Source organism: Schistocerca nitens, chromosome 4 (genome assembly GCF_023898315.1).
Source record: "Schistocerca nitens isolate TAMUIC-IGC-003100 chromosome 4, iqSchNite1.1, whole genome shotgun sequence".
In the NCBI taxonomy this organism is placed as follows: Eukaryota; Metazoa; Arthropoda; class Insecta; order Orthoptera; family Acrididae; genus Schistocerca; species Schistocerca nitens.
The window spans coordinates 862,814,778-862,830,356 of record NC_064617.1 but is presented as its reverse complement, the minus strand read 5'-3'; the positions used below and the strand labels follow the sequence as shown (position 1 = coordinate 862,830,356).

Below are 15,579 nucleotides of genomic sequence, written 5' to 3'. Positions count from 1 at the left end.
ACTCCAAAGGTGTGCAAACCTTCAGCAGAGTTTCAGCCCAAAGATGTCCTCACAGAAGGGTCGAATCGTCCAGGGCGTGTCAGCTGTGTCAGTGGTTGTCAAGAACGTCATCCTGATGCTCATCACACAGCAAACTGTCATTTTCAATCGTGAAGTCTGTGAGAATTAATGTCACAAAGAAAGGAATGATTTCATTGATGCACGTTATGGCACTCCCCCTGAGGAATTCTCGTATCCTCTCTGAGCACAGCGTGATTTCATTGCTGGGCGCCGCAGTTCTGACCTCCACCGTGGAGGCTTCAAAAGAAACGGTGTGATGTGAGTAAGAACTGCTGCGGCGACCCTCCCATCGACTGACACCTCCGCGGCAGCGTTAGACAGAAGTGTGGTGGAATTTGGAGCCAATGTGACGTCATTAACCCACCGTACACCGCACATGAATTTCTGGGCTCTGGCCTTTTTTTCGTATGTGTCGATTCGTCACACTTTGAAACGTCGCCGAGCCCGCGGGTGTCGTAGTTGGTTTTACAGCTGCACCTTTTTTAAACTGAAGTCACCTGACAAGTATCCCTGCTTAAAGGAAGTCTCTCGAACAAAGGAATCACCTTCAGAGGTCGTCATGCTTCCAAGAAGGGAAGGAATTAGCATATGTCATCAAAATATAAGAAGGGTTAGAGATAAACTTAATAAACTGCTTATAGATGTTGAATCTGGACATTATTGGTATATCAGAGCACCACTTAAATAATGTGACGATTCAGAGACTTAAAAAAATAGTATTCTATTTGAGTCCATAGACGTATCAAAGCACTACACTGAACAGGCATTAGAATGTTGTGCAGCGACAGCTGATTTTGTGAAACTAAACTTCTAATTGCTGTTATTTGTTGGTCCACTATCTCTGACTTCGGAGCATTTCTACTCAAGCTAGAGAGGCTTCTTGGTCCACTTCATAGGAAGTACCAAAAATTAGTTATATGTGGTGAATTCAAAATTAATTTTTTTTATGTGATGTGAAAGAAAAAGCATGTTGGAAGAACTCCTACATTTATACGATGCACACTGTGTTTTTTTCCAGAGTGCAGGGGAACAGTAGCACAGCCATAGACAACATTTTTATTCATTCTTCATTACTAGATGGGCATTGCGTTAGTAAAAGGGTGAATGGCCTTTCAGACCATGATGTACAAATTTTAACACTAAAAGGTTTCTGTACTCAAATAATGGTTACATTTAATTTCATACTATGTAGAAGAAGCTGATACAACGGCAGCAGAGAGTTTTTTTAACCTTGTTAAGAAACAAGAGTGACAACGTGTTTCTAGTGCTGACAACATAGATGACAAATATAATGCTTTCCTTAACACATTTCTCATGCTCTTTGGAAGTTGCTTTCCATTAGAACGTGCAAAACAAGAGTGCTAGCAGTAAAAGGCAACATGAGTGGCTGTCTAGTGGGATTGGAATATCATGTAGAACAAAGTGCGAATTATATCAAAATGTTAGGCATAGTCACAATTGAGCATGAGTAGCCCATTACAAACAGTATTGTAAGGTGCTTAATGTTATAAGGAAGGCACTGAGTACTTGATACGCAAATAGAATAGCTAATTCACAGGACAAAATTGAAACCATATAGTCGGTTGTGAAGGAAGTGACTGGTCAGCAGCACATGGTGGACAATATAAAGTCAGTTCGTAGTAAAAATATTTCTGTTATTGAAAACTCAAATATATGTACAGTATTTAACAATCATTTTCTGAGCATTGCTGGTGAATAAAATACAAATTTAGATTCTACAGTGAATTATATAACTTTCTTGGAAAATGCCTTTCTGAGACTAATACCTGAAATACTCTTCTAAGATACTGACAAACAGGAGGCTGAGTCAATAATTAAATCACTTAAGACTCAGGACTCTCATGGATATGATGGAGTATCTAGCAGAATACTACATACCGTGCTGCATGCGTTAATCCTGTTCTTGTTGTTGTTGTTGTGGTCTTCAGTCCTGAGACTGGTTTGATGCAGCTCTCCATGCTACTCTACCCTGTGCAAGCTTCTTCAACTCCCAGTACCTACTGCAACCTACATCCTTCTGAATCTGCTTAGTGTATTGATCTCTAGGTCTCCCTGTAACGCCGGAAATGCATATCCTCCTATTTCCATCTATTGTACTGTAAGTTTTTTCCTTAATTCTGTGCCTTTATATATTGTAATTGGTTTACTATTTGTATATATATGTATGCATTTATGTCGATGTATAATTGGTTTGTTTCGTAAATATTATTTGTATTTTTACGCTGGGTCTTGCCTAGGGAAAACTGCTATCGAACGATTACATCGATAGGTCGTGTGAAGAATCAAAGTGTGTAGGATCTTTGGTAGGGTTAACTCTGCCGCGTGGAGCGCGGGCAGAGCAGTTGGGGTCTGGCTGGAGTAGCGAGTGGAGCAGGTGTGTGGTGTGACGCTCCCGCGAGTTGCCGCGCTTTCGGGGTTTAGCAGCATGTAATTGCGCTCGACTTGCTATGTTAGCTTCTGGCACGGTGTCGCGGACGGGAAGCATTAGCCGGCGCACATCAAGAGCCCGTTTCGTTTGGTGACCGTGTCGAGAAAAAGGCGCGCCAACATCCAGCTTCTGCAACAGCGACGGCCGACAATGAGTGACCGTCGCCACCTCCTCGATCGACGGCTTCAAACCTTCAATCAACTAACAAGGAAGACTAAAAGCACGTAAAGTTTCAGAACTGTATGGCAGACCTCAGCTTTTCAAATTGTTCAATTTGCCTCGCAAAATTACAGCAACTCAGCATGAACCTTTGTTGCTCATTGTCCCAATTGCATTACCAAGCAGGGTCCCTTCCTTTTCCGAAATGAAACCGAGTGTCGTTGAAATTCAGACGCCAGCATTAAAGTACTATCATTGCATTTCATTACTTTAGTTTCCAAGTGCAGTTAAAGCATAGCTGGCTACAATAGTTAGATTACACAAGCACAAATTAAGAGTGCGAGTTTTGTTAGCATATTTTAGCTTACCTGTGACTGCAGCTCAGCTTGGTACGTACTAAATTTTATTATTGTTAATTATTCAGAATCATTTAATTCAAGTTCAAAGTTAAATCTCTTGTTTCTAAATTGCGTAGAGTCAAGTTGCTTTTGAAATGATTGTTGAGGTAGTCCAAGACTAACCGTATTCTGCTGGATTTCGATGTGCTTCAGAAAGAAAGCTCACTATTAACTTCAGTCACTAAATTAACTTTCGATTTTCCGGTTTTATTAATTCTTTTGCTAAATTAAGTCAGAGTGTAGCGAAATTTATTACTTCTGACAAACTTTCAGTTTTCACACTACACGTGTCAACCTTCAGTTGCCACGCTTCTAGTGCTAATTATATGTGTAATAACCTTTCTTTTTCAGTTACTATAGTAATTGTCCTTAGGACTGGCGACCGTGATTTCCCCCAAATCTCAAATATCTAATTACCGCTAGTTAATTGTTGACGTAACGGCCGCACATTTACTTTCTTTATTAACTTTACCCCTTTTCAAAATTAATTTCCACCAGTTTCATTTGCATTTTTCCTTTCATTTAGATGTAACCCTTTCCTCCCTCTTTACCGACAGATTAACTTCAGTGACGATTGCTTTCCCAAAGTTCCCATTAGGTACACGCGGTTTAATTTTTCACTGTCATTAAGGTCGATAAGTGAGGGGGAGGTTACACGTGGCGACCTGGTGACAGGACAATCTTCAAATTTGAGGTTGTTCTGGACACGAATTTTGCATTGTGCAAATCTCGTAACGAAGTACTGGTTATGAAATGGTCGATACGTCAGCGAGAATATTAGTCTGAGGAATCCTAATTATATTTGAGATTTGTTATTTATATTGAAAATTATTAAAATGAGTGAAGGCAACAATTACCAAAATTTGGTAGACTTGGGTACGGAACAATCGGTCGAACAGTGGGAAACACGCACCGCGGTACCCATTGTTCAGGGGCAGGCGGCTAGCATGAAAGACGCGACCGCCGAGACGCAACAAAGAGCAGAAATGGAATTCCAAACATTAGAAAATGTTTCGGAATCGGAAGTGAAAATCAAATCGGAATCCCTTGATGACGAATACGGGGGGACAATTAAAGAGGAAGCCGCTACGGAAGTAAAACCGGTAGTTTCCGGGAATTTAACTGATTTATTGAATGTTTTGATTAACGAAATCAAGGCTCAGTCTAGCAAGATAGAAACTCAATCGGCAGAAATTAAAGCTCAGTCTGAAAAAATTGACAGGAAGCTAGACAATCAGAACAAAGCTATTAATGTTGTTAACAACAATGTTGGAGTTGTTAACACAAAAGTTGATAAAATCAAAGAAGATATTGTTGTGATTAATACCGAAATCGGTAATCTTAAACAGGAAATGATAGGCGTTCAGGCGGAAATTGCGAGCATAAATACGCGTTTTAATTCCGAAATTAGCAGAATCGAGAAAAGTGTAGGAGACGCAGTTGCTCCGATCATCGAGAATAAGGTGACGGAACAAATTCAATTAGTGAGAAAAGACGATCAACAGAAGGTGGAAACTTTAAAGGTTTTAGTATCCGAAGTAGATACCAAAGTGAGGAAGCAGGCTAATACCTGCGAAGAGAAAAAGAGGGAAGTGGAAACGCTTGCGACAACCACTTGCCAAGTGATTACGAGAGTGTCGGAATTAGAAAAGAAACTTGAAGAAAAACAGAGCTATGTGCCAATCTGTGCACATAGTTCGGAATTGTTGACGAAAGAGGAGCGGTTCGACCCCTTGAAAAAAGGCGGTATACACGCGACGGATTTCATTAAAAACTGTGAAAGAGTTTTACCCAGATCATGGACTAATGAGAGAAAAATTAATGCGGTTATTGATGTGTTGGCTGGTGATGCCAAGCGTTGGGGCTTAAACCTCAACATTACGAACCTGACCTTTGACGAGTTTAAAAATTTGTTTCTGGCTGAATACTGGTCAGAGCAAAAACAGCAAAGTGTCTGGCGCGAATTTGTCGTATCGAGGCCTTTCGATGCGAATTCGCGCGGCTCGATGAAGGAGTTTTGTGAGGGCTGGATCCGCAAGTTGGAATATTTGCGTGATCGCCGCACGGAATCCGAAATAGTCTGGGAACTCTACAAGAAGCTTCCAGATGATACAAAACGCTACGTAGGAAGCAATTACAGGACAATCAATCATTTCCTGGAAAGAGTTGAGGACGAGGACAATTGGCGCAATAATCGCGATACTGGTAGAGGCCGTGGTAACAACAACGGGTACCACAGCAACCACAACAATCATAACTATGGAAATAATGCATACCGCAATCTTGGCAGCAATAACAATAGTGGTTCGGGCCGTAATGACAATCGATACACTGCAAATAATAACAGGAATGACGGAAACCAGTATCATACTAGCGTGATACGGGCTTCGCAGAATAGTAATAACGCCAGAGTGTGTGATCAGCCGCCTCAGCAGCATCCGGGGAGCGTATCTGCTGGGACGAGGCAGGGAAACCATTAGCCGCGCCGGTGAGGGGCCGACCGGGCGTGGAGAAATTTTGGCGGCCCAATAACAGTAGAAAACCCAGGTGTCGTCGTTATGAAAATTCCGTGTGGAATAATCAACGGCGGGAGAGTGTGCCAGTGTTAGGAGAAAGGAGTGCGCCCACAAGTAGTAAATCAGCTGTATACACGGCAGTGGGAAGTACATTCACTGTCAGTGAGAACAATTTAAGTAGTGTTCCGGAAATCGATTATAAAGTGGCAGCTGTAATACCCACAGCGGAACTGGAGATTGAGTTTAAGAATGATTCGCAAGTGTTGAGAGAAGATCAGATGTCGGATAAAACGTCCGTCATCGAGCGAGGGGATGCAGAGAGGGATGAGGTCTGGTTAAGGCAGTTCGGTGGCTTATACGACGAACTAAGAGATTATAGGGGTCTGTATGGGAGAAGCGTTTATGGGGAGCGCGGGCAGGATTTGCCGCGTCTCGTCCCGCAGGTAGATAGTGTTTGTGAAGTGATAGAAAGTTCTGGCCCTAACCGGCAGACTTTACCAGAAATAGTTGATGTTAATGGGGAGCACGACCAAGATTCGTCGTGTTTCGTCCCGCAGGAGTTGGATGTTGAAGCAGTAACGGAAAGTTCTGGCCCTGACCGGCAGACTTTACCGAAAGTTATAGTGTTAGAAGTGACCGACCCATCCGACGCAAAACTCCAGTTTAAACATTGCGAAAGTATTGAGGAGAAAGATTACGAGAATTTTAGTGATAGCCGGACACGATTGGTAGAAAAGCACGTAGATTACAGCGTGTATGAGGTGAGAGCTGACGTTATACGGTCGGACGGTAGCAATGTGGGTTGCGCGGATCCAGAGGGAGTAATTGCAGATACTACTGGGCACATTCCTCCAGGTAGATTGGCGGATGATATCAATCTGGCCAAAGTGGAATCAACGAAGGTGACAATTAGTGAAATGATAGCAGGGCAACACTCACTAGTTGACGAGTTAGAGGAAAAGGTTTCGGTATTGGAGGCGAAGCTACAGACTAAGCCTCAGGACAAACGTGTTGAAATTAAGACTGTATGTGAACAGAGGCTGAAAAAGCCGCCAGATAAACCGGATTTAGGATCAAAGCCGGATGGTTTTTTCTGGAATGACCTGGATATAGACGAGGATTTACTGTGGGAAAATAAAGAAACAGTCGAGGACAAGTGTAGACAGATAGTAGTGTCTGCTAATATGCACGACCTACAACTAAACGTGTTGATTGACACCGGTGCAGAATTGAGTGCTGTATCTGGGAAAATATTTGAGTTACTGAGAGACAGACCTGGTATCGTAGTTATGCCAGTAACAGGAGTAAAAATTATCGGTGCTACTGGGAAGGCCAGTAAACCGGTCACAAAACAGATTTTTGTCAACTTCGAGATATGTGGGGCACGATTTGAGCAAGAGTTTGTCGTCGTGCCAGACTTAACTACGGAAGTAATTATCGGGTTAGATTGGCTATTAAAGTACCGTGCAGTGATTAATTGCGAAAGCAAAACTTTGACATGTACGTCACAAGATAAAACAATAGTAGTTAGTTTTGACGAGGCAGGAGACGGTGTGCATAGGCAATACCAGCCTATACACATTGTTAACTGGCCGGATGGTATTGACGTAGGTATGAATTTGCACTATTGTAGCGTGAGGAATTTCGGCATTGACAAAAGTGTAGAAAGTGAATTGGAAGAGATAATCAAATTCCCTCCACGGATTGACATTAATATTGGTGTGAAAAAAGATCGTTAGCGAGAAGTAATGAAGCTAAATGCCGATGCTCGCATACGTCGTCATGACGCTAAAGCGCGTTTTGCTAAGTTTGCAATCGGAGACTTAGTACTTGTAAAAGCTCATGAGAAATCGAGCGAGATAGACAATGAAATCTCTAAATTTAAGTTTGTTTATAATGGACCATATAAAGTCATTGGTATACCTCACACAAATGCTTATTGCTTAGAGTATCCAAGCTCCAGAAAACGATTAGGTATACGGAATATTGTAGACTTGAAATTGTACCAACCTAGGATTGATTAATACCACAGAATGGGTAATTTGTACAGTATGTAATATAGAGTGTAAGATTTAAGGATGTGCCATGTTGCGATGCTTTTGCCTGACCTAGAGGTCATTAAAGAACTTGTAATTAACAAGTAATTAATTTTTGATTAGACGTTTTAACCAATTGAAAAATCCAAGCTGCTAGTTTAAGTTTTCAGCTGAGTCACAGTAGATTAAGGAATGTAAATATGCTTTTGTAACTAGCTGTCAGATTTCATGAATGCATGAATGTGTGTTTTACTAGTCATTGCCGATGTACTTAGACGCTGTTTTAAGTTTCAGGCTAGTACATGCGTGTGATGATGGACAGTGTTGAGTTATCCACTGTGATAGTATTAAGGGACTCCTTGAGATTACTCGGGAGTGAGTTTTCCTAAAGAATTCAGTGAAACGGACGTTCTGGAAATGCCGCTACACAGGCGAGTGAGATCAAGCGTGCCGCACAGGCGGGCGCAACAATACTGGCAAGGTGGAGCCGCTGTCGGCTCTTGGGTCGCTGTCGGCTCTTGTGCCGCTGTCGGCATTCTTTGTACTTGCGAGTACGGAAGGCGGAGTTGTTTTTCTTCCCGGACAGCTGATGTGAAAGAATTCTGCTGTCAATATTTATGTTTTTGTCGATCTACTGTATATTATTTTCTTGTTTAGCGTGTAAGTGGACTCTCATGACGAGATAATAATTATGAAAAGGTTATATAAAATGTGTATTCTATGTAATTAATAATTAATTTGCGTATTTTGATCTACCTGTTTTTATGACCATGTACTCTAATTAATTTTGCAAATAGTATTCCATTTCTTATAGTATTACGAATTTTAATGATTTTGGAATAGCTAAACCATTTTCTATGCTTTCTATGAATTTTAATATGTCGTCAACCTGTTTTATTTTGTGCAAGATGACAGAGTGGAACAAGATTAGGACTGTCTCCACTCAATTTTTATGGTCTAAAAAATTGATTTATGCTTAATTAGACGAATGCTAAATTTTGATGATGTTTTGAGCATATGCATTTCCGCTGTTTATTTTTTGGGACATTTTCTGAGTCTGTTTAGGTTACACGAACATCCTCAGACAATGTGGGGCACGTGTAACGCCGGAAATGCATATCCTCCTATTTCCATCTATTGTACTGTAAGTTTTTTCCTTAATTTGTTACCTGAATATATGACATTTCTGTGCCTTTATATATTGTAATTGGTTTACTATTTGTATATATATATATATATATATATATATATATATATATATATGCATTTATGTCGATGTATAATTGGTTTGTTTCGTAAATATTATTTGTATTTTTACGCTGGGTCTTGCCTAGGGAAAACTGCTATCGAACGATTACATCGATAGGTCGTGTGAAGAATCAAAGTGTGTAGGATCTTTGGTAGGGTTAACTCTGCCGCGTGGAGCGCGGGCAGAGCAGTTGGGGTCTGGCTGGAGTAGCGAGTGGAGCAGGTGTGTGGTGTGACGCTCCCGCGAGTTGCCGCGCTTTCGGGGTTTAGCAGCATGTAATTGCGCTCGACTTGCTATGTTAGCTTCTGGCACGGTGTCGCGGACGGGAAGCATTAGCCGGCGCACATCAAGAGCCCGTTTCGTTTGGTGACCGTGTCGAGAAGAAGGCGCGCCAACATCCAGCTTCTGCAACAGCGACGGCCGACAATGAGTGACCGTCACCACCTCCTCGATCGACGGCTTCAAACCTTCAATCAACTAACAAGGAAGACTAAAAGCACGTAAAGTTTCAGAACTGTATGGCAGACCTCAGCTTTTCAAATTGTTCACTTTGCCTCGCAAAATTACAGCAACTCAGCATGAACCTTTGTTGCTCATTGTCCCAATTGCATTACCAAGCAGGGTCCCTTCCTTTTCCGAAATGAAACCGAGTGTCGTTGAAATTCAGACGCCAGCATTAAAGTACTATCATTGCATTTCATTACTTTAGTTTCCAAGTGCAGTTAAAGCATAGCTGGCTACAATAGTTAGATTACACAAGCACAAATTAAGAGTGCGAGTTTTGTTAGCATATTTTAGCTTACCTGTGACTGCAGCTCAGCTTGGTACGTACTAAATTTTATTATTGTTAATTATTCAGAATCATTTAATTCAAGTTCAAAGTTAAATCTCTTGTTTCTAAATTGCGTAGAGTCAAGTTGCTTTTGAAATGATTGTTGAGGTAGTCCAAGACTAACCGTATTCTGCTGGATTTCGATGTGCTTCAGAAAGAAAGCTCACTATTAACTTCAGTCACTAAATTAACTTTCGATTTTCCGGTTTTATTAATTCTTTTGCTAAATTAAGTCAGAGTGTAGCGAAATTTATTACTTCTGACAAACTTTCAGTTTTCACACTACACGTGTCAACCTTCAGTTGCCACGCTTCTAGTGCTAATTATATGTGTAATAACCTTTCTTTTTCAGTTACTATAGTAATTGTCCTTAGGACTGGCGACCGTGATTTCCCCCAAATCTCAAATATCTAATTACCGCTAGTTAATTGTTGACGTAACGGCCGCACATTTACTTTCTTTATTAACTTTACCCCTTTTCAAAATTAATTTCCACCAGTTTCATTTGCATTTTTCCTTTCATTTAGATGTAACCCTTTCCTCCCTCTTTACCGACAGATTAACTTCGGTGACGATTGCTTTCCCAAAGTTCCCATTAGGTACACGCGGTTTAATTTTTCACTGTCATTAAGGTCGATAAGTGAGGGGGAGGTTACATCCCTCTACGATTTTTACCCTCCACGCTGCCCTCCAATGCTAAATTTGTGATCCCTTGATGCCTCAAAACATGTCCTACCAACCGATCCCTTCTTCTAGTCAAGTTGTGCCACAAACTTCTCTTCTCCCCAATCCTATTCAATACCTCCTCATTAGTTACGTGATCTACCCACCTTATCTTCAGCATTCTTCTGTAGCACCACATTTCGAAAGCTTCTATTCTCTTCTTATCCAAACTATTTATCGTCCATGTTTCACTTCCATACATGGCTACACTCCATACAAATACTTTCAGAAACGACTTCCTGACACTTAAATCTATACTCGATGTTAACAAATTTCTCTTCTTCAGAAACGATTTCCTTGCCATTGCCAGTCTACATTTTATATCCTCTCTACTTCGACCATCATCAGTTATTTTACTCCCTAAATAGCAAAACTCCTTTACTACTGTAAGTGTCCCATTTCCTAATCTAATCCCCTCAGCATCACCCGATTTAATTTGACTACATTCCATTACCCTCGTTTTGCTTTTGTTGATGTTCATCTTTTATCCTCCTTTCAAGACACTGTCCATTCCGTTCAACTGCTCTTCCAAGTCTTTTGCTGTCTCTGTCAGAATTACAATGTCATCGGCGAACCTCAAAGTTTTTACTTCTTCTCCATGAATTTTAATACCTACTCCGAATTTTTCTTTTGTTTCCTTCACTTCTTGCTCAATATACAGATTGAATAACATCAGGGAGAGGCTACAACCCTGTGTCACTCCTTTCCCAACCACTGCTTCCCTTTCATGCCCCTCCACTCTTATAACTGCCATCTGGTTTCTGTACAAATTGTAAATAGCCTTTCGCTCCCTGTATTTTACCCCTGCCACCTTCAGAATTTGAAAGAGAGTATTCCAGTTAACGTTGTCAAAAGCTTTCTCTAAGTCTACAAATGCTAAAACGTAGGTTTGCCTTTTCTTAATCTTTCTTCTAAGATAAGTCGTAAGGTTAGTATTGCCTCAAGTGTTCCAACATTTCTACGGAATCCAAACTGATCTTCCCCGAGGTCCGCTTCTACCAGTTTTTCTATTCGTCTGTAAAGAATTCGCGTTAGTATTTTGCAGCTGTGACTTATTAAACTGATAGTTCGGTAATTTTCATATCTGTCAACACCTGCTTTCTTTGGGATTGGAATTATTATATTCTTCTTGAAGTCTGAGGGTATTTCGCCTGTCTCATACATCTTGCTCACCAGATGGTAGAGTTTTGTCATGACTGGCTCTCCCAAGGCCATCAGTAGTTCTAATGGAATGTTGTCTACTCCCGGGGCCTTGTTTCGACTCAGGTCTTTCAGTGCTCTGTCAAACTCTTCACGCAGTATCGTATCTCCCATTTCATCTTCATCTACATCCTCTTCCATTTCCATAATATTGTCCTCAAGTACATCGCCCTTGTATAAACCCTCTATATACTCCTTCCCCCTTTCTGCCTTCCCTTCTTTGCTTAGAACTGGGTTGCCATTTGAGCTCTTGATATTCATACAAGTGGTTCTCTTCTCTCCAAAGGTCTCTTTAATTTTCCTGTAGGCAGTATCTATCTTACCCCTAGTGAGACAAGCCTCTACATCCTTACATTTGTCGTCTAGCCATCCCTGCTTAGCCATTTTGCACTTCCTGTCGATCTCATTTTTGAGACGTTTGTATTACTTTTTGCCTGCTTCATTTACTGCATTTTTATATTTTCTCCTTTCATCAATTAAATTCAATATTTCTTCTGTTACCCAAGGATTTCTATTAGCCCTCGTCTTTTTACCTACTTGATCCTGTGCTGTCTTGACTACTTCATCCCTCAGAGCTACCCATTCTTCTTCTACTGTATTTCTTTCCCCCATTCCTGTCAATTGTTCCCTTATGCTCTCCCTGAAACTCTCTACAACCTCTGGTTCTTTCAGTTTATCCAGGTCCCATCTCCTTAAATTCCCACCTTTTTGCAGTTTCTTCAGTTTCAATTTGCAGTTCATAACCAATAGATTGTGGTCAGAATCCACATCTGTCCCTGGAAATGTCTTACAATTTAAAACCTGGTTCCTAAATCTTTGTCTTACCATTATATAATCTATCTGATACCTTTTAGTATCTCCAGGATTCTTCCAGGTATACAACCTTCTTGAACCAAGTGTTAGCTATGATTAAGTTATGCACTGTGCAAAATTCTACCAGGCGGCTTCCTCTTTCATTTCTTCCCCCCAATCCATATTCACCTACTATATTTCCTTCTCTCCCTTTTCCTACTGACGAATTCCAGTCACCCATGACTATTAAATTTTCGTCTCCCTTCACTACCTGAATAATTTCTTTTATCTCGTCGTACATTTCATCAATTTCTTCATCATCTGCAGAGCTAGTTGGCATATAAACTTGTACTACTGTAGTAGGCATGGGCTTTGTGTCTATCTTGGCCACAATAATGCGTTCACTATGCTGTTTGTAGTAGCTAACCCGCACTCCTATTTTTTTATTCATTATTAAACCTACTCCTGCATTACCCCTATTTGATTTTGTATTTATAACCCTGTAATCACCTGACCAAAAGTCTTGTTCCTCCTGCCACCGAACTTCACTAATTCCCACTATATCTAACTTTAACCTATCCATTTCCCTTTTTAAATTTTCTAATCTACCTGCCGATTAAGGGATCTGACATTCCACGCTCTGATTCGTAGAATGCCAGTTTTCTTTCTCCTGATAACGACGTCCTCTTGAGTAGTCCCCGCCCGGTGATCCGAATGGGGGACTATTTTACCTCCGGAATATTTTACCCAAGAGGACGCCATCATCATTTAATCATACAGTAAATCTGCATGTCCTCGGGAAAAATTACGGCTGTAGTTTCCCCTTGCTTTCAGCCGTTCGCAGTACCAGCACAGCAAGGTCGTTTTGGTTAACGTTACAAGGCCAGATCAGTCAATCATCCAGACTGTTGCCCCTGCAACTACTGAAAAGGCTGCTGCCCCTCTTCAGGAACCACATGTTTGTCTGGCCTCTCAACAGATACCCCTCCGTTGTGGTTGCACCTACGGTACGGCCATCTGTATCGCTGAGGCACGCAAGCCTCCCCACCAACGGCAAGGTCCATGGTTCATGGGGGAATCTTGTTCTTAGCCACATTAATTTTTCCTTTAGGAATGGGCAGTTTCCTGAACGATTAAAGTGCTCATTAGTTAAGCTGCTTTATAAAAAGAGAAAAAGGGATAATGCAGACAATTTTAGATCTATTACCATGCCATCAGTGTTTGCTGAAGTTACTGAAAGGGATGTGTATGTAAAGGCAACTGATCATTTGATTTCACATAATCTGACGTCAGATGTGTAGTTTGATTTTAGAAGTTCTTAACAACTGAAAATTCTATATTCTCTTTTCTCTCTGAGGAATTGGCGGGATTAAGCAAGAGGCTTCGGACGCTAGTCATCTTTTTTTATTTAAGTAAGGCACTGACCTGTGTCGATCACGAAAATTGCTCCTACTGTTGCACCATTATGGAATACCAGGAGCAGCTCACAATGACCTCTTGCTGTCTAGTCATAAAGTTAGAGAAGAACCTCTAACTTTATGACTAGACAGCAAGAGGTCATTTTCCACACTATTAAGAATGGCTCTGATGTAGGGTCTGATTAGGGCACGATTAGAAGGGCCGGCGGGGGGGGGGGGGGGGGCCAGGGATACTTGATGGGGCCACTCATGTTCCTTATTTATATAAATGATATGCCGTCTAGTACTACAGGTGATTGTGAAATGCCGGCCGTGGTGGTAGAGCGGTTCTAGGCGCTTCAGACCGGAACCGCGCTACTGCTACTGTCGCAGGTTCGAATCCTGCCTCGGGCATGGATGTGTGTGATGTCTTTAAGTTAGTTAGGTTTAAGTAGTTCTAAGTTCTAGGGGACTGATGACCTCAGATGTTAAGTCCCATAGTGCTCAGAGCCATTTGAACCATTTGATTGTGAAATATTTCTGTTTGCTTATGACATTAGCTTTGTAGTGAAGTACCTTGTGTGGACCGCTGGCACTGTTTCAAATAGTGCAGTTCAAGACATAACTTCAAGGCTTGTAGAAAATAAACTAATGCTAAATTACTAAGACACAATGCAATACGAATCGGATCGTTATAATGACACATGAAGGGCATAGGATTAGTGAGACTGAACAATTCAAATTTCTACGTATAAAGTTAGATAGTGAACTGTTGTGGAAAGCCCACATTCAGGATCTTGTCCAAAGACTTAATGCTGCCATTTTTACTATTAGAACAGTATGTGACATAAGTGATAGTTTGACACGAAAAGTAGTCTACTTTTACTTACTAGTCTGCTTATTTTCATTCACTTACGATATATGGCATTATATTTTGGGGCAACTCTTCCCATACTCAAAGGATATTTTTGGCTCAGAAATGGGCTGTTCAAGCAGTAAGTGGTGCAAGTTTGCGAACCTCTTGTCGACCCCTGCTCATTAGCCTGGGTATTCTGGCATTGGCATTTCAATACATATGTTCTTTATTGTCATTTCTTGCCAACAATGTCAACTAATTCCTGAGAAATAGCAGCTGTCACTCAGTTAATATTAGGTGTAAATGCAGACTGCATTGGATCGCACATCCTTGACCCTTGTGCAGAAAGGCATGCAGTATTCTGCTGCATCCATTTTCAATAAGCTACCACAAGAATTAAAAAGTCTTAGCAGTAACACACGCGCTTTCACATCTAAATTGAATAGTTTCCTCATGTGTCACTCCTGTCAAGGAGTTCCTTGAAAAATTAAGCTGGTTCTTGTGTTATATTGTTGATTGCGTTTATATAATCTTATAGCTTGTCGTCTTAAAACTAAAATAACTAAACTCCTCCTGAACAGGCCATGAAGGCCCAACGGTACCGACCGACCACCGTGTCGTTCTCAGCCCACAGGCGTCATTGGATGCGGATATGGAGGGGCAATGTGGTCAGCACACTGCTCTCCCAGCAGCATGTCAGTTTACGAGATAGGAACCGCTACTTCTCAATCAAGTAGCTCCTCAGTTTGCCTCACAAGGGCAGAGAGCACCTGACATGCCAACAGCGCCCGGAAGACTGTATGGTCACCTGTCCAAGTGCTAGCCCAGTCCAATAGCGCTTAACTTCGGTGATCTGACAGGAACTGAAATTACCACTGTGGCAAGGCCTTTGGCTTGTCCTATACTTAGGAT

At 41.3% G+C, this 15,579-nt stretch overlaps 1 protein-coding gene across 1 annotated transcript in view; it reads right to left on the bottom strand.

Annotated features, from left to right (window-relative positions):
- LOC126251893 (uncharacterized) overlaps positions 1–15,579 on the bottom strand; it is a 586,892-nt gene that overhangs the window by 371,124 nt on the left and 200,189 nt on the right. The gene's annotated exons all lie outside the window — the stretch shown is intronic.